General features: G+C 39.2%; 1 long non-coding RNA gene across 1 annotated transcript in view; it reads left to right on the top strand.

The window, feature by feature from the left end:
- LOC120785473 overlaps positions 1-25102 on the top strand; it is a 118157-nt gene extending 93055 nt beyond the window's left edge. Inside the window, exons 3-5 of the long non-coding RNA XR_005706607.1 lie at positions 6500-6619; positions 7784-7913; positions 24874-25102. This is a non-coding gene — a long non-coding RNA (uncharacterized LOC120785473). The remainder of the gene's footprint in view (positions 1-6499; positions 6620-7783; positions 7914-24873) is intronic.
- The last annotated feature ends 354 nt before the right edge of the window (positions 25103-25456 follow it).

The following is a 25456-nucleotide window of genomic DNA, read 5'->3' as shown; positions in this document are numbered from 1 at the left end:
CAGAAGGCATCATCTTGAGCTTTAGGAAAAATGTGATTTTCACCATTTTCCGATAGATAATTGATTTATCAAGAAAGCGTAATAAAAATAATCATTAGTTGCAGACCTAATCATGAAAAGGTAATGTAAAGTCCCTAAAAAGGGGAGCATTTGTATGACGGATGTACGGACACAAACTTTCCACACATCACGTTTGTAATGACTGGATTACAGTATCAAGACCAACAAAATTCAATGGATAAAAATCCCTGTGCGGGGGTCACAAAGCTCTGAACGAAGAATACTGTTAAATACCCATTTGAGGGGTTGTATTAGTGTAATTTCATTACAAGAAAAGATAATGCCAGATTACTGTGATGAGAAGATCGGATAAGTTTGAATTTTAAAGGTTTTTTTAGTGAGCAGAGTGTCTTTAACTGTTTATGTCTTCCTTATCTTATTATTGCAAATTTTAAGGCCTTTACCAAACCATTAATGTCATTTTTTTGAAACTGAACATCAGCTTGCACATCGTTTCTCTGCAAAAATGTCGAGTTTGACCGAGCGCTGAGTTTTGTCAACATAAAATCATTCAGCATTCTCAGCTTGCTCTGCTAACAAAGACTTCTCTAAAGAAAACACCGTGAATGCTCCGGCACTGTAAGCATTCCACTTCGCAAAGATAATATTTGTCCCTTCAAAAAAGTGAGGTCATTTGTTACAGCAGAGTCAATCTGCAACCAATCACGGCAAAGTTTAACAGCATTCATCACCCTATTCATTTATCATAGCGCTCGCTAAAGTGATCCATCAACACACAGATCTGGTTGGTCCTCTACTGTTATTTCAGTTGATTACTACATCAAGACCTGCTTCAGTTGGCAGATCTCTTCTTCTGTGGTGCTGATGACTGACTCTTTAACATCACTTGAAAACGGAATCGGAGTCAGTGCAGAGGACAAGTTGATTTACAGTGTTGTGCTGCCAAGAAATATAGCAATGTTTTACTTAAATAAAAGCAGATAGTCCCCGTCATATGATATCACAGTATAAATTGTTGCTGCTTTATTCAAAGGTCTACTTTAGCAAAAACATAGAAGTAGTCTCTAGTTTTTAAAGAAATAATTTGACGTTTTGGGAAATTCACTTATATGCTTTCTTGATAAGAGTAAGATGAAAAGATTGATATCACTCTCATGTCTGCATGGTGAATACGAGGCTACAGCAAACAGCCAGTTAGCTTAGCTTAGCACAAAGACTGGAAAACGGGGGTAAACAGCTAGCCTGGCCCCGTCTAAAGCTAACAATATCCACCTCCCAGCAACTCTAAAGCTCAGTAATTAACATGTATATATATCTTTCTGAACTTGTACAAAAAATAAAGCGCGAAAAAGACACGTTGTGGTTTTATGGGGGGTTGTGTGTAAGACGATTTCTTGGCTTGAAGCAGCAATTTTCTTCTTTATGCTAAACTAAGCTAGGCGGAGGCTGGTGGTAGCCTCACATTTGGCATGCAGACATGAGAAGTGATATCCATCTTCTCATCTAACTGTTGGCATGAAAGCAAGTGAGCGTACTACCCAAAATGCTGCTGCTGCAACCACAAGTTAATCCTCTTATACTCTGAGTGATGCAAGGAAGGGCCGTTTTGTGGGCATCACGGGCCTCATAAAGATCTGATAATTTGTTAATGGACGCTGTATGTTTAGAAACCAGCTGAGGCCTTTATATCTGGGCTGTGATATATTTACCACATGAAGAAGGGATTAGACACGTTAGCATCTCCCCTCTTTTTCCTTGCGAAGGGTTACACATGTTTAAGACCAGCACTGCTGTATCTCCATCTGTTGTCACTCTGCCGGTGAAGTCATGCTGGTGCTTCAGCTGTGTGTGGTGTTCAGTGGGTGGTATTCACTGTTCAGCCCTTAAATTCATGGATCAAGTGCACTGACTCCTGTCCACTGCGGTATGTTACAATATACTCACCCCTCCAGCTCTCAACATCTCTGTAGTATTCAGCAGCCAGCTGTTGGGGCTGCTGAGGAACATCTGCTCTCACTATTTCAGGGTTACTTAAAATGAGACCTGCTCTTATTGCTAAAGGAACTCGACTGTTCTGTGTTTCCCCTCTTTCTCGAGGAATCTGAAACACTCGTATGGAGGAATTTTGTCATTTCTACCCCTTTAGCTGTCTTGCGTTTTCCCCGTCGACACGTAAGATAAACACGTGCTATAAACAAAACATTTTCTCAGGGTTCCCACTCTCACTTGGACAGTAAATTTATGCTCCTTGCTTTTCCTTAACTTTAACTTTTCATTTACTTTCCAGGCTATGATATGACACTTGTTAAAATGAGAAGTTACAACCACCTCATTGTGTATATTTAGATCCTCCTTAGCAATTAAGTAATGTCAAACATTAAAGTTTCAAGTTTTCCTAAATTAATGAAAACAGAGAATTGACAACAAAATGAATTGTTGACGGTATTTAACTTTATTCACAGTGCTACAACATATTATAGGTTATATGCGTTTAATCCCAGCAAGACTTGTCCATGTCATGGCATTAGACAGTACTACAGGCTTCTACAATGTGTGACAATGACTTCTCCTTTCAAAATTAAATTAAGGTGGTATTAAGATATGAAAAAATAGATATCCCCCAAGCCTATTGCAAATTAATAGGATGTAAAAATTGCTAGGAGACAGGGTTGCATCACAGAGTTCTTGCATAGAAATCACAGGAGAAAAGAGCGGAGACAATGTGTTGAATTTAGGTTCTCCATTTTAAATTAAAAAATAAGTTGTTGTTTTTTTTTAAGGCCAGACATTTGTTTTACAAATCCAAAAGAGCTATGTTTTCCATCAACCAAAAATAATAATAATATCAAGACATCTGCTTCTGCTTCTGCTTCAGCAATTGGTACTGTAAATTCACAAGATCATACTGTAAGTTGATGTTCCATGTATGCTGTATAGGGGAGAGCTGTGCAGCATCCAGCTGAAGGTCTTTTTTTTTGTTCCAGCTGGCTTAAGTTGCACAGCTGCACTGAAATTGAAAGTAAAAATACGGGTTAAGATTGAGTTACATCTGAGGCCACACTCTGACCCAGACAGTCTACATCATCCAACAAGCAAAGCAGCCACTTTACAGGATTCATTACCTTGTTTCTAGTTGTGAGCTTCAGTAAACAAAAGAAAAACACACTGTCTGGGCAAGCATCAAAACCTCTGCAAGTACTCCGGTGACTTTGAAGTGAAACTTTTCCATTGACACCGCTCGCGTTTTATGTAACTGTGGAAGATCACGTGCAGTCACGGACCACATTCTTAGCGTTTCCCTTTTATCTGTATGAGCCGAGCTGTAATGTAGCGCCAGTAAATCACTGCTGGGTCTTTGTCTGTGTGTAGACAGAGCCGTCCACTGAGCCCACAGCCGCCATAGCTCTGCCTACTTAAAGACCTTATTTATGCTCTATGCCTCGCTGCACACTTTTCCCAACACGGCCCATTAATCTGAAGAAGAACTGGAAGGAGCTGGCTCATAGGGGCGCATTATATTTCAACACACTTTATCATTGCTGGAATATGTAAAGGAAAGTTCATAATCCTTTAAGCATGAGTCTTTATTTCTTCCTTATTTCACCTTTTTTTAGAATTGATTTCAGTCACAAGCAAATACTGGGGCATAAATTCTATGATTTACTTTCTAGCTCAGTTCCAGTTAACAAAGGATGACGAAAAAGCTCCGACATTTGAACAAATAAGTGTGCAAAGAAAAATGCAGACAGTGGCCAGTTTTCAGATTTTATTGGTGAGAGCAAAGTGTTCGCCCCTCTTTTGCCGCTCTGCTTTATTTATTTCCAGCCCAACTGTCTTTCTGCACCGCCTTTTACAGCTCTCCCAGCTTGTGTCTTTATGGAGCCATAGGAAAATACACTACGTCTCGCTTAATCATCAGTCAGCCGGTGGAGAGGAGCCATTTCTCCTGTGTGGTCCTCGCTGCTACGTCTAAAAACTCCACCGACGCCGCTGGAAAACAGTCATCTCTTTGGCCGTCACACTCGAGTGACGCTGCGGCACATCACATGTCTGGCTCGGGCGCTGGAAGTGCCGGACTCAAGTTGTGGAGGCATCCTGAGTGTTTGTGTGTCAGGAGAGGAGGACGGTGTAGGGTCAGCCGCGGGGTCACCGACATCTTCATCATGTAGCTTCAATCGAGAAACCTTTCTGTCGGCTGAATGAACGAAACTCTAGGCTACAGACTCCAGGATTGTGTGAAGTCGAAACATCTCTGTGTGTCTGATGGATTTTCAGATTTATTGACCAAAACACGCAGGTGTGTTTCAGGTCCCTTTATACTACAAGTGGAGAAGCTGCAGTACACATACCTCGCATGCTAAGCACACATTTAGAACACTATATGTATTTGCTCTGCCAAAGGGTCGACATTTATCAAACTAGCTACAATATGAGAAAAGTCTGAAGGCGGCACTGTTTGACTCTGACCGCAAAATACGACCGCCTTTGCCTGCACGTACACCCATAACAACCAGCCAGTTTTTTGGGTGTGTTAGTACGGGTCCCGTATGCAGAACACCTCCATCCAGTGATAGATACGTGTTTTTTAGCGGATGTCACATGTGTGTACGCATTGAGAAGGTGCCAGTTTCTTAATGGAATCCCTTAAAATATGATACCCAGTGCGGGGAAAGAGGCACTTGATCTGTTTATGATTTTCGATAGCTGACAGTTGTCACCCTGTTCCTCTGATTGTCCCTGCACTGTTTCTTTGGGAAAACATTGGGGGATGTTGCTTTGGAATCCCTCTGTTTCTTTGTTTTGTTTTTTTATAGAAAAGAGAATAAAAGTACTGAGGAAAGTATTCGACTGAGCTAAATACATCAACATTTGATATACAATCAATCAGCCACAACACTGAAACAGGTCACTGGTTTTAATGTTGTGGCTGATCAGTGTATTTTCAGTCCCGTGTGTTCATCTGTTAGGACTAGGGCGGCAGTTAATGATTGTTTTTATTATTTCGTTTCATTGATTAATCCGACTGTTACTTTCTCAATTCATTCATTAATCGTTTGGTCCCACAAGTCCTGCACGTTGAACAACAAAAAACATAGTAAGTCCATGCCCTCTAGAACGACACAAAAATGTTTTCTGATCTGACGCACCTATCGACAACATTACTTGTCTGTGCCTTCCAAAGAAAATCACTGTTGAAAAATGAAAACATTTGATGAGTTGACAGTGCTTTGGTTAAGGTTTGGTTAGGTTTCAGCACAAAAACAGCAGGTTTGGGTTAAAATGACTACTTCATTAAGGTTTGGAGACCTTTGTCGTCGTGGTTACAATAATAAACACATGGTTAAGGTTAGGGAACAATCAGGCTCATGCTTTAAAAAAAAACCAAAACAAAAAAACAAAGTTGATCATCAGATTTTTTGTGGACCCATCCATCCACCCCGACCTTCTCTGTATGTGGACTTTGTGGCTCTATAACAACAGCGCCTGACTTCCTCCTTTGCTCCTGTCATAATTGGTACGGTCACTAGAGGACTTTGAGTCTTAGATGAGCGTAGACAAGTGTTGTGTTTGGGAACTTGCTGAAACAACTGATGTCGTTCTTCTTCTGAGAACAGTCTCGTTAGGTATATATATAGAAGTTAACCTTAAAAATGCCCATGACAGTTTCCCAAAGCCAAAGTGGACATATTCAAATTGCTTGTTTTGCCAAACCAACAGCTAAAAATTCAAAGATATTCAGTTTAAAAACTAAGAAAAAATCAGCAAACATCCACATTTTAGAGGCTAGAAACAGGGAAGTTTTGGTGTTTTTACTTAAAAATGACTTCAATGAATAATAAATTATCGAATAGTTAACGATCAATGTTCTGTTGATCAGCTAATCAGTGAATGCAGCAATTGTTTCTGCTCCAGTCACTATATCTCAAAAACTCGTTGGCAAATTTAAATTTTCATTTTAATAGAAACATGCCAAGGCTCAAGGAGGAAGTGTGAAGTTTTTGGTGAGGAACCAAATTTTTGCTGAATTTTTTGACTATTTCTTTCAATATTTTCTCACCACTGAACTGCCCTTATGCATCTCATGATTATCTGTCACTATGTGTATTTTGACGCAGAGTCAGATGCAGAATATTAACCCCGTTTTACAGCATTTAGTATTATCATATATTCACTCTCATTCTCTGTGCTGCTGTGGTGATTATCTTTATGAGAACATATCTCCATCCTGTGTGTACACAATTAAGTTCTTTGTCAATTTCTTTGGTAATAGAAATAAAACAGTTGAAGGGTTCTTTCAATAACATCAAATTACTAGCTAAACGCAAAATATTTTACCAGGGTGAAATAATAATAAAAGTATACACGTAATATAAACAGAGAAAAAAAGATCAGAAAAGGTGCAATAGAGTAAGACACACTGATATCCATAAAAAACTCAAAATAACTCTTATACTGTATCTGTGTGTGTCTGGCATAGACCTGATTGTGCAGAAAAGCAGTAAACTGGGATCCAGCGCTGATGCTAAGCTGCAGCCAGAGAGCAGCTGAGTACATAAAAACCCTCCTGAAGATCTCCAAAACAATGACATTCCCGTCGGTGAGTGTTTAGTCTCTCCCTGCACTGGCACAAACTTATTTGTTCCCTCACATCACTTGACCCAGAAGCAGGGGAGCTCATCGCCTGCGAGGAGGGCGGAGGTGTGGGAGTGCTTGGTGGAGCTGTAACACGGCTCCTGTAGGTCGAAAACAACCAGGCCAAGAATGAATGCACCTGATCATGAAATTTTATACTTACTGTAAAAGGGATCATTTGGGTTTTTGCATGTTATAGCTCATTTACTAGAAACCATATAAACTTTATATTATTGCTGAATATTTTCCATAGAATTCCTCGGTCTTTTAGGTTTTTGAATGTGTTTCTTCTACTTTCCAGGCAGCCATTGGCTTCTATTAATCACTCTCTTTTCATATAACAACTTGCAAAGACTTGAAACTATACTAAAAAAGGATAATCAATCATCTAGAATAGTGGTACCAAACTTTTTTTAACTTTAAAATGAAGCAATGTCCAATGTGACCCCTTGTCAGAGGTTATGGTCTCGGTGGGGACGCGGGTCATGAGCAGGGATTTTTCCCTATGATTTTTAAAGGCCTGAAGAGGTGAAACTATCCAGTATTACAAGTATCATGAAGAAATGAGGATTGGGTTTCAAGGCCCCCAGCTGAAGAGCTGAAAACTGCAAAGGTAAGCACAGAGGAGGGGGGCAGAGGCTGGGTCAGGGGTTCTATTTATTACTCGTTGTAGATGAATTAGGCAGGTATGCCCCTGCTGTTGGCTGAACCCGTAGACGGGTGCTGGCCTGTGGACGAGGCTGCACTGTGTCGCACCTTCGTTAGCCCCCAGACCCTCAGGAGGGGGCCTATTCCCTGTAAGTTTCAGTGCCTGTAAAGGATTTAGTTTGGTCATTTGCTTATTTTTGTCCATCTGCCATTTGTGTGCACCTTTGTGCCCTTGGACCCTGCATCCCTCTGCCTGGAGTCTCAGACGGCTGACTGGGCCAACGTGGGCCACCAGTCCATATACAGTGAGACTGATGGGTAGTGCTTAGAGATGAGGGGAAGAGAGCGAGATCGAGAAAGCAGAGGCGGTTTACAAAAATTACAATGAAGCCACTTCGTTGAGCATTGCACATTGATTATAACTCCGTGTTTAGCTTTTCTTTAATGGCTCTAATGTTGTAAACCTGAAATGTGTCGCCAGGTCGGACTTCAGATCCAGACTTCAGAGCGAGTTCAAGGAGCTGACCATGAAGTACAACGTCCCTGCTGCGTGTTCGACTGAGGGCTTCTGTTGTGCGTCATTCCCCATCTCTTTCTCCTCTCATGTCCTGGTATGTCGTTAATATTGGACTTAAAAACTCGACTCCAAATGAATGCTAATGTTGCTCTGTAACTACTTCGTTTGCCATATATAAGTTGACAATATGTCAGTGTTGTGTTGACAACTGGGTCCGCTAACCCCCAAGTGGCCAAAAACATCAGTTATCACAGGCTTAAGAAGTCAAAAGACTTAGTGACTTTACCAACAAAACCTCATCGTAATGTCATTGTCACTGAAAAACAGAGTCCAAACTTGGGAATCAAGATTATAATTGTTATGTAAAAGCTGTGATAATTCCATCTACTAAATGAAACTCTTTATTATATACTAAATCTCTTAAATATGTGGATGGCTGCATACAACATAGCCTCAACATTCAAGCATCATCTTGTGTACATGTGTTCTTGATTTTTCGACTACAGAGGGAAAAGCAGGGCCTCATTGACAGTAATATAGTTTGACTTTTTCCTTCATTTTAGTGTGGAGTAAGTTCAAATGATAATCGCTGTTTTTCTATTTTAGAAAATTATGTTTTAATCATTTTATTTAAGGATTATATGGTTCCTATGCTGTCAAACGTTTCTGACCTCTTTATTGAAAAATGTCGAAACATTTTCATCTTTGATCTGTAAAACAAAAAGACGTGAAAAGAAAAACATGAAATACAGTGAAATGTTGTGGTTAAGGTTAGGATTTAAATATACAGTGGTCAGAGGAACATCTACTTCAGTAACTAAATCTTCATCTAAGATTTTTATCCAATCCTTGCCTTTGGTTCTGTTCATGCTGTAAGTCTGAGCTTAAGAAACCTTCACAAATGAATCTGCTGGTCTTTTGCCAGCCCTCTCTTGTCTCTGCAGTCTCCCCCTGTAATTTGGAGGCATTGTGCTGATGTGAAAAGGCAGTTGTTGTTTCTTGCCGGTCTAGCCTGGCGTCCCCCTGCCTCTCCCATACATCCCGGAGCTTCTCCAGGAGGCTGTTTATGTGTTGAGTGCAGCACTCCGTGGAGCTTAAGGCCTAATGGAGTGTGAGAGAGGGGCCTGGGCTTCTTCAGCTTGTGTTCAGCTGTACAAACATGCTGCCACACCGCGGCTCTCAGTCTCTCTTTCTCTGACCGAACCACAATTTCACCTTCACTTCTGTCTGTCTATCTGTCTGCTCCTTTCGCAATCCGTCACATCACTTCAGCCCCTTTTCAAACACGGAATTGGTGACATTCATCGATCCGTCAAAATGACAGCTTTTTTGACACTTTAACGTTTCTTTCGGCTTCATTTAGACATGCCAAGACCGTTACCGAGAAAGCCACGGTACGTGCCTGATATTTGGAATCCTACGCGCAAGACTAGACAGTGCAGAAAGCTACATATAACAACGGCACCCATAACTGTCCCGTTAAGCTGCCTGGTTATCTCGTCCTCAGCGCGAAGGGAGGGCAGCTCTCTGATATCGCCGTTGGATTAACTTTTCAGCCATTTTGGTGAAAAGTTCTGCTTGTGCTGTTATTCAAAAAATCCAAAACAATTCCTTTGGGGTTAGGTCGCAGCTTTTTCAACGTAACTTCCGAGGCTGCCGTGATTGGCGGGCACACTGCACATAAAAAAAAGTTCTACGTCAAAATGTCGAAGTCCTGTGCGTCAGCAATGTGACTGCATTCAGTCACACTTGTTTGGTGTTGAAAGTGACATGGAAATGTTACTCGGCCCAAGAAGGACAGAAAAGTGACCAGCGTGTTTATTCAGCCATGAGAGCGACACGTTAAATTGTCATCAGATAAACGGAAAGGGGTGCCTGTCTGAAAGTGGCTTTTATTTTTATTTTATTCTTCCTCAAGTAGCATGACCTCAAGGAAACTACAACCAAGAGTAGCATGAAAATCAACCTTGTGTTTCCTGTGGAGAGTGAGATGGAAAACGGACGGGAAGGATGAAAAAAACTATGGCTGCAACTAACTACTTTCACTATTCATTCATCTTTCAATTTTTCTATTTGTTGCCCCCTGACCAGCTCCACTCAAGGGCACCTCAACAGCTGTAACAAGAGAAGGACAAGCACTAGTCATTTATTTAATTTTTGTTGGTACAAAGATTGCAACAATTTGCAGTTGGTCAAGGTCAGAGCTGCAACGATTAGTTGATTAATCGATTAGTCCATCGACAGGAAATTAATCAGTAACTACTTTGCTAGTCAGTCAATTTTTTCAAACAAAAATGCAGAACATTTGATATTTTCAGCTTCTCAAATATGACAATTTGCTGCTTTTAGGTGCCTTAATATTACAGTGAACTGAATATAATTGGGTCTTCAGCTGTGGTTTGGACAAAACACGACATTTAATGCAATTGCGTTGGGCTCTATGGAATTGTGATGAACATTTTTAAAGTGTTTTCTGTTGTTATGTATAGAAACAAAACAGCCCTAGTCATGGTTGCTTCTGTGAACTTCAGGCCACAGACAATGATGAAGATGATGTCACAGAAAATCAAAAAACATTGGTGCACAACATTTTACCAGAAACCAGTTTTTATTTATTTAAAAAAAAAAAAAAAATTGACTAATGATATGTAACAGTAAAAGAAAGCTAATCTTATCTTATCAAATCACCAGAGAGTAGGTGTGGAGTCCATGGTAAAGAAACAGCAAAGGGCTTTTGTGTTTAGAGACTCAGTTTTAATCATTCCCTATGGATTTTAGACGTAGTAATGCACTACAAACATTAGTTACAGAGGCGTTCATGTATTGACCTCAATATCTAGTTTAGATTTGAAGTGATTATCGTTTTTTTTACAACCTGGATCTTATTTTTGTAATTTTGGCAACTCCCCTCGGTAAATTTTTTCACACCACGTTCTTTCCTTCGATCTGGGATGGAGACGAGGTCGGGCTGGATGGATGGGTGCGTTTAAATTCAACACCAGACAACCATGGTTCACATCTCATCTCCTAGAAACAAATCAGTGTTGGTTTCCTTTAACCATGACAACAGCCTCTCTCTGCATTTTAATCAACTTAATCACACCTTAACGTTTCTGGAATCATACCAGGTCAAAAAATTTAATTTTAATGACCCCATGGTCTTTCTTTTCACCTAACGTCACCTTCGGGACAAAAAAAAAATGACATTACAAACTACAAGTAGCTTTTTGAATAGCAAAATTGTTTGTATTGTGGTGTGATATAGAAGCCACTACTAGGTCTTTAGACATCTAGTATTGTTTAGTTGTTTACCTTCTGAGCTTGCGTGTGCATGTTTTTGTGTGTTGATGCAAGTGTGTAGAGTATATGCGGTCTGTGCGTGTGCATGAAGCGTCATTATCTCCATTAAACTGTGTGTGCATGCGAAAATTGTGACCGTGAGCAAAAAAAGTGAGAGGCTCGATTTCTTTCATTCATTATTCCAAAGCAAAAGGACAGGTGGGTCGGAGGTTACATAATCAGACATTTTAGAGGCAAAAAAAAAGTGTGTTTCATACATCAATATTAATGAATGACAGTAAGAGTGAAAGACAGGCTGCCTGCATGAACAGGAAGTAGATCCAACGCATGACTGACTCCTGGCTTGATGATCTCATAGCTGTTAACGAGCCACTGTAAATTAGGACGCCCTGTGTGTCCATGTTTATATGCGTACTACCATGTCCTGCACTCCATCCTGCCCTGCAGCATTAACGGACCATGTCGTGATTAATTGTTGCATCATTATCCACCATCCATTGCCAAAAACCCCGCCGACACACACTGCCTTCCCAGAAGTCCGAGCTCTGGAGTGAGCGCGGCTCGGCAGAGTGGAGAACGGTGAGCCACAACCTTGGAGATTTCCAAAGTACAAGCACCTGAAAAAATAAGCTAGCCTGCACACGCTTGTCCAAGTGGAGGCACCGCAGAGTTAAATATAGATGTAATTTCCCTCCCTTTCAGCTGAATCCAAACAAATTAAAGATGTCTCTCTCACAGGATTGTTACCACAGAGAGTGATCGTAAAAAAACAGAGGGAAATATGCACAGTGTGGCATGACACTGACATTTGAAACAAAGCCCTTAATGGTGCTTTTATGAGAGATTAATCCTGTTATTAATTAGTCTGGGCACGTTGAGAGCTGCTGCTGTGATTGGCAGTCTGAAAGCTGCTGCACAAGCGGAGCAGGTTTCTTATAAGCACTTAGTGGGTAACAGAGGGAGCCGAGCTCAGATGTGGCCAAAATGGGCAGACTGGAGTGCTGGTGAGTTCAGGAAAATCCCACAATGGCTCAATGAACGAACAGAAAACAGAAGCACGTGGACTGATTTCTTAATAATCTGAGCTTCTCTAAATACAGAGATATTTTAGCAAACACTGTGGTCGTGCCAAAACCGGGATCTCTCTTTTCCTGTCAGGCAGAAATCAAAAAAAAAAAAAAAAAAAGAACCGCTTCATCCTCAACATTCATACAACTATAAATTATTCCCAGTTTTAAACAAATGTTTGACATTTTGGGAAATAAACACACTTCCTTTCATGCTCAGATATAGAGGAGAAATTCGATATAGACACCGTCATGACTGTATGATAGTTATACAGCTAGAGCCAGCAGCCAGTTAGCTTAGCTTAGCATAAACACTGGAAATGGCTTTGAAGCACACCTCAATCACACTCGTTTCATTGAGTCGTGCTTCAGTAGGTTTAGTGATTAAACAATGTGCTGCATATGGGAATCAAACATGTGCGTCCTTTACCAGTGAAATATAAATATACAGCTGGAAATAAACTATAAAAACTCTTGGCAACATAACTTAACATGTGTTAGGCTACTTAAATTCATTTTTTGAAATGTCTACCTTAAAATTTTCAAGTTATCTAAACTAGTTTATAGGACTAGTAATTTAATTGATTTAAATTTGTGCTAACTTTCAAGTCTGATAAACTAACTACAAACTTACCATAAAGTTGACTAAACCCAAAAAGACTCAAAGAGCAGCTGATTGCTGAGTTTTCTCAACTTTTTTCATTTTCGCAGTGAAGTGGAAACAGCTAGTCTGGCTCTGTACAAAGATAAAATCCGCCCACCAGCACTTCTCCAGTTCAGTAACTAAAATGTTTTACCTTGTTTTGTTAGTCTGTTCAAGAACCAAAGTGTAAAAACAAGTTGTGGATTCCAGGGGAAGCTACTGGTTCCAGCCAAGAACTGCTCTGGCCCATAACCCCCAAAAACTGCAAATTGTCTTTTTGACTCCTTGGTTTTTGTAAAAAAAAAAAAAAAAAAAGATATAACATGTTAATTAGTTAGCATTAGAGGTGCTGGTAGGTGTATTTTGATACCTTTGAAAAAAGCCCAGCTACCTGTTTCCCCGTTTCCAGTCTTTATGCCAAGCTAAGACAACTGACTGCTGGCCTCTAGCTGCATATTTACCGGACAGAGTGGTATCAATATTCTCATCTAACTTTCAACAAGAGAACAAATAAGCATATCTCCCAAAATGTCAGACTATTCCATTAATGTCCTGTGTGTCAGAGAACTATTATTTCTTAAATCTCACATTTAGAAATTATAGTAGGATATAAAACAGTGAGCTAAAACAAATATATTCAATTATTATTTTCCACATGTTAACCAAACTTTTCATCAAAATTAACCCAAAAAACACTGACGTGCCAAGAGTCCATGTAAATGTGGTTGAAAAGCTGCAGTAAAACACCTGCTGTCTGAGTTTTGTTTGGTCAATCTTTTCTCCATATGTCCCTCCACCCACAGTGAAAGGACTCAGAGTGCTTATGCAATAATTGCCGGGCCAGCTCGGTGACCAAAGCGCACAGATTCCCCTCGCTGACAGATTCACTGCTTCATAATGATGCATTACAAAAAAAAAAAACACGTTTGAAGTTCCATTAATCCTCTGTGTGTGCGTGCGTCATTTAGAATAACTCCATCCAGAAATGTATTTCACTCCCAATATAACTCACAATGGAGCATTTTCATGGTACTTGTTACATATTTTCCATTTTACAGCACACATCCTGTCCATTTCTCAAACTTCATTACATCTTCATTGACATGATTTGCTCAAGCTGCAAATGAAACAGCGGGAGCCGAAAGTAATGATTTGTAAAATGAAATCAGATTTGGCATATCAGTGCTTTAACAGTTCTACGAACTCATATAACCACTGTGTTCCTAAAATGAAGCAGTGCAGCAGTCGTAAAAACAAGGCATGTCTCATTGTAACAGAATGGAGTAATAGATAAAAAAACATTTATGAATGCAGCAAACAGTGTTAATAGTCTTTGACACTATAGTATTTGCACTTAACCTACATGCAGTAATTTTGCTTTAAAACAATATTTTTAAATGTAGTAACTGAATTTTTTCGGCTAAACTGAAGGGATAAATGTTACTACCATATATGTGTTGAGAAAATGATTTTCGTCCAACTTCTTATGCTAAATAAACCGTTTTAAAAACCCAATGGATTATCTGAAAATGCACTGAAGCAAAGCAGTTTTTGATAGTTCCTTAAAAGTTGACATTTTAGAGATACAGGTTTATCACAGAACAGCAAAAATCACCTAAAACTAACTTTAAAAGTTGGTAGTGATAGTTTCTTGAAATTTTGCCTTAATCAAACACTGCACAAAAGGAACCAAAGATTAAATAATAAAAAAGTCGTACTTAAATTATAAAATATTTATAAAATAGAAAGTTATATATATTCTATTGGTACATGAAGTGTTGACAGTAAACCTTCCCATCTGTCTTTGTGGCTCATCTTGGGACTTTTCTCTGGTCATCTGTTTGTCTTTTGCCACCTAAACACAATAGCAGAAGTCATTTTCTGCTCCTTTTAAGACCGGAGTTTTCCCTTTTGTGTTGACAGGAGGCTGCAAACACCGAACTTAGTCACATGTGTGTCAGTGCTGTCTGCTGTCTGAGAAAGATTTTTATCAGAGTTTAAGCCACACCGGGGTTTTTTTTGAAAGAGCTTGGCCGTATCACAAATCAACAGAACTGTGATAAGAGAAGGTGAAAAGAGACATCTTGTCTCCAAAGAGGCTAATTTGAAATATTCGTAAAAAGTCAGAATTTTCCATTTGTTCAAAAGTTCAAGACATCAACACAGATACCAAGGCTTAAACAATTGTGTAATAATATTTTTTGTAAGGCAAACAAATGTAAAAAACTGTCCAACCTTCTCATAAAAAAACACTGTGATTTTAAAAACTGACACACTGATGCCCACCTCCGAATGAAACCTCATATCCCTTTGTTCCTCCTCACCATCATCCCATTACCGTGCTCAGTACATGTGTGAGACAGAGACCAAATGGAAGAAATTGGAGCCTAGAAGTTAAAGAATGCACAAAACACTTAACACATGGCTTGTTAATGCCAGCTTGCTGTGCAGGATGTAAGGGTCATCAGTATTTCCAAGACAACAGGACCTCTGTCATTCCAGCTTCTGGGGCAGCAGCATTGTTTAAAATACTCATCAGCAAATCTGGGAACACACACTTAGAGGAGTCTTTTTTTTTTTTTTTTTTTAACTCAATTTTAATAAGAGGATCAATAAACTGCACGGATAAATACTAAAATCTCCAAATCGCTGCATACTATATGTGTTTGGAAAGTCAAATGCAGACAAAATAAAAATGCTAGTGTATCAACTGTTCCCCTTAAAAGTAAAGTATAATCCATAGAAATCACTCTGGCATTCATTGGAAATACTTTCTATGGAGGAAATAGCTCAGTGGATTATCCAGATAAATGGGGATTCTGGAAAGAGATGGTGCTATTGAATTTTTTTTTTCGTCATTTTTCAGTGCTGTGATCATCACAAATGTAACCCATTCATTTCCACTGTATTGAGATGGCAGCAGAAATTGTACAGATGTAGCACTCAAAGCCTGGACAAAAAAAAAAATAAAAAAAATCTATTGGCATGGTTTTATTCAAACCGAGAAAAGTTAACTATGTAATTTACAACAATATAACAATGTAAAACATATCCATATAAGTAGGATCCTTAATGCTAAGTGCTATTTAAAATGCAAAAAGGTTCTTAAAGTATCATCATAAAAGTACTCGTTCTGCTGAAAAGTTACCCCATGAGTGAAATATTATTATATATTACATTATTAGACTGTTAATATATTTTATAAGGTAATTGTATATTCTTTTATGTAAAATTCTAATCTAATCTAAAAAGACAACAACAACAATAGCTGTTAAATAAGTGTAATGGAGTAAAACGTACAATATTTCCCTCTTAAGTGTAGAGAAGCAGAAGAATAAAGTATAGTGTAAAATGGAAATAGTAAATATAAGTATCTCAAACTTGTAGTTAACAGTTACTCTAACTATTTAGAGAATTGTCACAGTATGTAAATAAAATCAAAGTGCTTTCAAATTAAACTGAATAAACATTATAAAAGTGCCAAAATAATTAGACTACCAGAAAAGTTTGAAAGTAAAACACAAAATAAACCAACATAACAATGAAAAGCAAACAAAAAAAAACTAAAACAGCTTAAATTTAAGTTAAAATGTTAAAAGAAAAAGGCTTTCTAATAAAAGTTTTAAGAAGTGATCTAAAAGGTGCTATAGACTCATTCAACTGCTGATTACCACTTTCAGGCTCACCCTGCTGCCAAACTGCAGGGATTGATACCATGTAAGATTCACATTAACCACGGTAAAGGAAGCACTATTTGTCGCATGTACTTCCTCTTCACCTCTTCAGCCTCTTTTAACCCCCTTGTGTAGTAAAAATCCACGCTCCTCGAGGTTCGAGCGCCTCAGTTCTGTCACACCGATTCAAGCCCCCGCCTGGGCAAGGCCATCGAGCTACTGTGCTGTGCCTCCTCCCCGGTGTAGAATGTAAAAGCCTCCAGTGGAGGGCACTGCATCTCTGTTTATTCTCCTCCAGCTTTAACAGAGCTCTCCTTCTCTCCTTCAACACCCGACAACAGCCCCTCAGTGTGACAAGTTTACATAGACCATCTGCAGACCTCCCTACCGCCATAAAAATACTAATCACAAGGTCATAAAATGCAACTCCATAACGACACCCAGAATGCAGCGAGGGTATGTCTTGGACTCGGTGTGGTTTATGTGCCAGCAAGTGACTGTGGTTATACATGAATGTGGTTATTGATTTAGTCACTAATATGAATTTATAAATCGGTTTTAAAGCTGCTTTGGGCAACTTTGCAAGGTGGTCGTGAGATGTAACTGTTTAAAAATGTCAGGAGGGGCTGACACCAGCGATTACTAAATCCTTTTACGAAGTTTGTGCGTAAAGTCCTTCCCAACTTCCCAGTGGCTAACTAGCGATTTACTAAATTGGGTTGCACCTTAAAAAGTCTGAGCTAGTAAAGCCTTCAGTAAGTGTAAACCTGTTTTGCTAGAAAGCATCTTAAGTTACTGTAGCATTATTAGTTTGTTTTTTCATATCTGCATCACAGCTGCAACTAATGATTATTTTCATTATCCATTAATCTGCCAATTATTTTTTCAATTCAAGTCTATGAAACTTCCAAAAAAGTCTCAAAAGAGAGCGGAGCGCGACTCCAGATGTCTTGTTTTGTTTCGACCAAAAGTCCAAATACCCAAAAACACACAGTTTACGATGATATATGACAATGAAAAGCAGGAAACCCTCTCTGACCGAGGCGATTAATTGATTATCAAAATAGTTGTCGATTATTTTTCTATCAATCAACTAATTGACCAATCGTTAATTGACCTCTAATTTGCATACATGAAGAAATATGTGTGTTTAGGAATTAGTAGTACTTGTGAGTGAGGGGGGAAATATCCATTCAAGCTAACCTAAGCGATGTTAGCATAACATTATTTAGTAATTTCTTTTTTTGGGTGAAAACATTCCTAATTTACATCATTACTAAACAGCATCTCGATGAATCCAGATATGTCAACAATATCCCATATTACATCTTTTACTGTTACCTTTTAAAGGGTCATACGTTAGCAAGCTAAGAATAGCTTTGTCAGTTAGCTCAGGTAGCTATTCAACCGTTACACCAAGCAGTTAGTCAGTCGTTAATATTTAGTAACAACAAATCTCTATGTAAAATTACTTTGTCTGGTACTTTTTAATTTAGTTATGTGTAAATTTCCACTTTATAAAAACTTGTTTTAGAACTACGCTAACTTTGACCTTTGAACAGTTATTGCAAACAACAAACCTTTATTCCAAAAAAAGCTTGTTTAATAGCTTCTGTTTATGAGGCAGGTTTTCAGCCTTAAGTTGTGATTTATTAAATTCTTTGGTTGGAAAAACGTTCATACTCAACACCAGAATTAGATTTGGACAAAATTGTTGAATCAATAAGTACATGATTTCTTCTTTAGGAGGGATGTGACACCAGCTGTGTCATTGAGCATTTTTAAAAAATCTTTCATCTATTTTTTATCTTCCTCCTTGTTGCTAGTGCAGGCTTAAAGCAAACAGTGTAACTGTGACTGAAAAAAGCGGCTACTGTGGCCAACAAGTGACAACGAGAAACGAGAAATGTTACAACAAGAACAGCAAGTGGAAAAAAAGTCATAAAGACAGTAAACTGAATCGGAGATATCTTTTACACAATATTGATCTTAAGTTTGCTAACATTAGCCGTTATTCTGTCCACAGCAAAAGTTTTAATTTTCTGACAAATAACCCATAGTTGCCTCAAAATTCTCACATAAAACGCATGAATGTATGGTAACAGTAGCACAAGAAGGGAGATCCATGAAATTAACAAACTGACTCTATAACGTCAGTTACACCACAATATCTACACCATCTAAAGTTTGCTAACATTAGCTACCTGAAGCTAACGGTCATATCAGACCAATCAAGCCTGTAGTAGCACAACTCCTGAGTGTATTGACCTGAACATTTATTACTGATGAATTCAACTTTTAATTTGTAGGAGGGAGAATGTCTTAGTTCTTCTTACGTAAGTTGCTCAGTCTCATTGTAAAAATATGTCGAATTTGTAAAACAGACTCTACAGGAGTTAGAAAAAATATTTCTTGGTAATTCACAAAAGCATGACTTCAACATCTGCCTCTACGGCCAAACTCTTTCCCTCTTTTTCTCGATCTTTCAAAGGAGAAAGCCAAAGGAGAGCGGTTGACGGACAACCACCTTGGAGCCAAACTTTATTTCAACAACAAGCCGACATATTATGGGAAATCAAACGTGGTGTGATATTATCGTGGTGAAATCACTGTTTACCACCCACTTTGTTCCCATGCACAGTGGGAGAAAGCTACAGAGGGAAGGAAAGGGCAGGGGGAGAGGCTTTCTGATGGATCGTTTGGAAGTGAGGGTGCTTGGCTCATCGGCAGGCCCCGATCTCAGCGGGCCGGCGAACGGGCACTTGTCATCTGGAGTGTGAGGCAGCTGGGGTTATCCTCAGAGACACAGTGAGGTGAAGTGGGTGACCATGTTTGAGGTCTGCCCAGCTGTTATTGCCCCTAATATTCAACAGATGTCTGGGAGCACGGCCCGCTAAGTCCTCGCACATGCCGGAGCAGGGAAATCAAAGCAAAGGCCCTGCAGCCGGCTGAGCACCATGACTTACACGCATACACAGCTGTTAGAGGGTGCACACACTCAAACAGCTCTGTGTGTATTAAATCACTGTCATTAACCATTTAGTGAAATGATAGAGGCAATTAAGATCAGTCTTGATTTCTGGAGGGAGGATCTGTATGTAGCGCACTCTTGACTTTTTCAAAACTGAACTCTTCATGTTGTCTCACACATTTTTTTTGTGGAAAATACATTCACTTCTAAACTGCTGTTAGATCTATTTAATAGTTAATATTGTAAATGTTTTTTCCACATCCATTTAAACTAATTCTAGTTCTGTTTTAACAACATTTATCGAGACGTTGCTTCATTTCATGAGCAGGTAACTTTCTGTTTGCAGCAGGAGTGTCCACCTTCATGCAAACGACACACTCCAGGGCAAAAAATCTTATCAAGTCATCGCTACAACATTCACCTGAAATATGTTTGTGATGGCAGTGTCCCTTATAAAAATATTTGTCAACTTTGCCTGTTTATCATCCTAAAAATATTGCCCCTGTTCTAATGATGTCCAGCCCCCTTCTCAGCGAGAGAAACCCAACGCTTTCAAACATGCAAGTGAAAATCAAGTCAAATAAAAAGCACCACTGTGTTCAAACACATAATCCATGCAGAGGCTCGCGTTTGAGGGCAAAAATAAGAAAGTGGAGAGTTGCTTTGCTCCAAGTGGTCACAAGGGGGTTGAGCGTTTCGAGCCCCGGCTCACGCAGCCCGCTTACTTTGGAGAGCGCTTCAGGGAAGGCAACATTAGATATAATGAAACATTCACTGACCGGCCCTCTTTCCAGCCTCCTCTCTCGTTCGCTTCCATGGAGGATATTCTGACTGAAACCTTTCTACAAGTTGTTATAATGTCCAGCTTAGACCACGCCAGAGCAACACGGCAAGATATGAGAAGAAAAACACTTGACTTGGTCACTCCTTTTTTTTTTGGTTTACACGTAGAAAAGTGCCTTTTTTCCAAGAGCTTTTGTGACTGAAAATGAAAGGAGTGTGTTAGAGCAGTGGGGAAAAATTCTGTAAGTTTGGCCTTTGTTTCCTTGTATGGTCACGGTAACCATATATGCTATGGAAGTGAGAAAACATCCCTCTCTGCAAGATTCACAATTATCTCTCTTGCTGCAAGGGTAATTCTTTAGGTGTTGGGACTATAAAGGCCTTCTTGTCCCCCCCCAGAAGGGGGAAATACAGAGCTAAACAAAATTGCAATAACAACATATATGTAAAGTATAGAGTACAGCCTTTCTTGACAACACAAACAAGGATAATGTATTTTAAAGTTGATTAAAAATGCAGTAGAATGAGTATTTCATTTTCTATTTTCTGACCTCTGAGTTGGTTAGCACTTGCCTCACATATTTTTGCATGGAAAGGGGAAGTATAGAGTTTCATGATGCTGAATTAGAGCAGGAGAAGAAGTTCACATATGATGTTTTTCCTTTTTTTCCCCCCCTCCTCAATTAATGCCGTTTCCCTGGTTTCCGTTGTGGTGCTTCATGTGTCCCACACTTGGCCGCAGCACTGGCCGTGGAGACACTCCCAAGTATATAAATTCACTTACTCGCTCTGAGACACATTGATTCTTACCCAAATATCCAGTCAACTGTGAAAAAGATAGAGTCCACAAATCAAGCCCCGGCTCATAACGAGCATTTCTTGCCATCTGAAGAATATATTCATGATTTGGGGACCTTTTATGAGGAAGGTGATGGCAGATTGACACCAGATGTGTCATAAATTATCAACAGAGAGACGCCAAGCCAAACAGTCCAGCATAAATATACAGTGACTCCAAATATACTGGTCGCTTCAAATTCAAATACTGCTGGTCTGTGCGAGTCTATTTCAAACTACTGTGATGTCTTTAAATATTCCTAGAATGACACATATACATTTGGACAGATACAAATAACATGTTAATTAGTCATATGATATCACAAAATCAATCTTAATTTTACAACTGGTATACAATAGTAGTTTTGCTCATTTCAACATTGGTACATACTCTAAAATTCAATTTAATAACAGAATTGTTGGGATATATATAAAAGTTTTGTAGCTTAGCCCTTTTAACATCCGTTGCAGTGGAATAATTCACGTTTACGCTGTTGTGTTTATATCGTTGTAGCTGAGTAATACTGTATATGTTGTGATATTTCTAACAACTATTGTACATTTTGATGTTAAGCTTCGATTTTTTTTTCTCCCACTTCAAGTAACAAAACTACCGGAGCTTAAACAATGAATCACTTTTTGACATAAAAATTAAACTGCAACTATTATTATACTATCATAATTGATTAATTGACTGAGTCACTTTTTAAAGGAAAATGCCAAACATTTGATGGTTCCAGTTCTCCAATGTGAGGGTTCCCTGCTTTTCTCTCTCTTATATGATACTAAACTGCATATCGTTGGGTTTTGGGCAGTTGGACAAAAACAAGCAAAATGAAGATGTCACATTCGTATTTGGGAAACTGGGATTGGCATATCTTACGGTGTTTTGACATTTTCTGGATAAAATGTTGAGAAAATAATCGGCTAATTAATCCATAATATACATAATTTGGTTTTGCAGCCCTAAAAATGAACCCACTGAATTTCATTAAGAATTTATTTTAAGAAAAAAAGATCAAAAATGGTCACTAAATATGTATAAAATCTGTATTAAAAACGAAATATAATGAGTGAAAAGTGATGAGCAAAAAGATAACCAAAATCAAAACATAAGACCTAAAGAGGTTATAAATCTCTATAAATGTGTTCAGTAATTTGCAGGAACAGTTTTTTTCTTTAAATTTTGGCTTAACTATTAGATTCATTCTGGCATTAAATGTTCCTTCTTGCATGTACATAGGTCTAATGTTACAAGTATTGTAAAGCCCTCTGGGACGAATTCGTGATTTTGAGCATCAAAAAAATTACTTGTTCTCGTTCCATTTTCAATCTACTAACTGCTTTTATGCGGAAAATATTTCTATAATTTAATTCACAAAGTAGCTAATGACCATGGTTAAATATGAAATGACATCCTAAATGTTTTTTGAAAGACTGCATACAAATCCAAGCCACTTGGTCCTACATATGAAAGATGTTTTTCGAAGCGAGGTGGTTCATTTTGCGACGGCCATATCTGAACCGTTGCACTGCAGTCTCACAAGACCTGTTCATTTGATTTGAATAATCCCTGTGAATGACCCCACAGCTTGTGAACACGGTTCCTATGTGCAGAGGCACCAATGACGTCTCTCAGTAGGAACGTGTCCCCCTAGTTAGAGTGCCAGACACTGGGCAGTGTAAGTGCGTGTGAACGTAAATAAACCCCATTATGCCAGCCATCTCCTCGGCTCCTGTCACACACTCGAGGTAAACACAGAGCTTCCTGCAAAATACTTCTGGTGCTCTTGCAATTAGATCAGCCACAACAGCTCTAAATCTCAACAGCTCTGTAGCACATGACGAGGAAAACAAAGCTGTCCAATAGCACGCTGAGGAGAGTAACCTACAGTGAAAAGGTCAATTAATAAAGTGTGTCTTTAATATTTGTCTAAATACCAACAGAGCCACACTGAGAGTGGATGTAACCTGGGTAAGCACCATGTAAAGTGGTTGACGTGAACTAATGAAATGTGACAAACTGTTTCCACACAAACACCAAGGTGTTCCCGCTGGCGCACACACATGTTATTGATGTGACCATTAGGTCATTCAACACACCAGAGGGATTCTGAGAGGGAGCTGAGTGGATTTCAGTGAGGGGAAAAAAACAAAACGTTTTTTACCGGCAAAATACCAAAAATATCCCCTGTATCTGTGTAAATACCCTTCCAAACTAACGCTTACTAATGCAACCGTGTCTCCTACAAATCACGTTTATATACAGCTAATTTGCAACAGCAATTACATAACACTGAACATATCAGTAAAATGTTCTCTATCAATGTATTTCATTTATTTTTCGTAGAATATCTGCTTGTTTTTACTAAAGCCTGACTTAACATGTTTATGGCTGTGTTAAGGCCACCCAAAGCACTTGGTTTAGATTAATGAAAGATCATGGTCTTGGTGTGATACTGAATGAGTCAACAGTGACTTGCAGCATGAGGCATGACATATTTACTTTTGTTAACATTAACCAAAACCCTGATCTTTGTTTACCAAAACTCTCCAGCATCCATGTCATGCCTTTTGAACACCCACAATCCGCCCTAACAACCTTTAAAGAATACAATAATCTACCTTCAATATCTGTAATATTTCAGTTGATATTACGCTCACATGGTGCATATTCTTAAATTTGTGTTTAGAATAACATAATAAATCAATAAAGTTTGGGAACGGTATTTCCCCAGGTTCCGCCTGCAGGTTAACCTGGCCCTGCTTGTAACCTTACCGGCAAAATAAATTAGTAGTGTATCTACATCATTTTTCTAGGACACAGGGTTGACCACTGGCAATGTGATTAACAATTCATACCGGGTGAGAAATTCTAAGTGTAACATCCTCAAATCCAATTCGCGGCCGTTTGTGCTGTGACCTTTGTGGCCGAGCAACCTAAGGAGGTTTTTACAACGGAGTACACAGAATGACTGCATGTACAAGTGTGTAGGCCATCCACAGAGAGCAGAGGAGGAGTTTCTTGTGGTAGCTGGTTATTCTATGAAGACAGCAGCTCTGACAGGACCACCTAGGACCTCTGTTTATTGTTTGAGAAAGTGTTTTGGTGGACAGAAGCGGGGGACTACTCTTAAATATGTCGTAAGTAACCGACTGAGGCAGATCCGGACTGAGGGAGGGAGGGGACAGTGAAAAAAGAAAGAGCTGGATGAGGTGTAAGAGTGTTAGAGACAGGAGAGAAGTTACTTTTAGGGGTTTTCAGAGGTTGGGGGGTTGGCGGTGTTTCAGGCCAAGAGAGCACATGGGAGCCGTGGCCCAAGGATGGATCCCAGCCGACCCCCTCCTAGGTGTCAATGTTATGACATGTGTACCGCTCCACTGTTTTCTCTCACAACAAGAGCACTTCATCTTCCAGGGTGGCCGGGCCTCATAAAAAAAAAAAAAAAAAAAAAAAGTTTGATTTACATGCTGAGGATCAGACCGTCCACCTTCTCCTCTTCCTGTTGCACTTACGCTTCACTTCCTGTGGGCCCAGGCTCGACCGTCAGGGGTGATAAATAACCACAGAATGGAGTGGGGAAAAGTTGAATTCCCAATCCGATGTACACCCAAAAGAGGAGCGCTGTTTTTTGGGGGGTTTTTTTTACATGCTAAACATCATAAACGTTTCAGAGCTACACCGAGGGATAATGTAGGAGATAATTGCCCCCTTTTAGAGAGCAATTGTAATGTTTTTTCAGTTCTGCTATGTCATATCTACCATGACTGTTCCTCAGATGTAAATCACCACGAGTACATTGTTACTGTAATGAAGACTTGCAACAAAAAGAAAACGGGAGCGCTTGATGTGGAATCACGGTAACATGCCCAGAACAAATACAATATGGAGGGGATTTTGGATGTCCGCTCTCTCCTCGCACGGAGAGGAACTCCGCAAATGGAAAACATGATGTCGGTTAATGGATGTCATTTGCCATTTTCAGACTGGAGATGACTGCGGTTGTCGGTGAGGTTTTAGAAACATGATATTTATTGTCATGTATAATGAGTCATCAGGATTCATTCAGATGTATACTGCTCTGCACAATGTCTAAATGTTTTTAAAATATTAAAAATTGTTTCCTACACTCGTCTGGATTAAAATCATTGCTCCTCGACACAAGAGTGAATGAATGTGATGCATCTTTGAACAACAAATTCTCAGTCCCTTCCCAAATGACTCGTGCGAGAGTTTTCTCATCTGCCGCCGCTATAGTTAAGGTTTGGTTAAGTTTAAGCCATTAAAACTACTCTGTTAATTTTAGGAAAAAAGTCGCTCTCGTGGTTAAAAGAAACCAGTGTTGAGCGTTGGTGGAACCA

Source organism: Xiphias gladius, chromosome 23, assembly GCF_016859285.1.
Source record: "Xiphias gladius isolate SHS-SW01 ecotype Sanya breed wild chromosome 23, ASM1685928v1, whole genome shotgun sequence".
In the NCBI taxonomy this organism is placed as follows: domain Eukaryota; kingdom Metazoa; phylum Chordata; class Actinopteri; order Istiophoriformes; family Xiphiidae; genus Xiphias; species Xiphias gladius.
The sequence above is the reverse complement of the archived record's forward strand: the minus strand, read 5'-3'. Positions and strand labels throughout refer to the sequence as shown.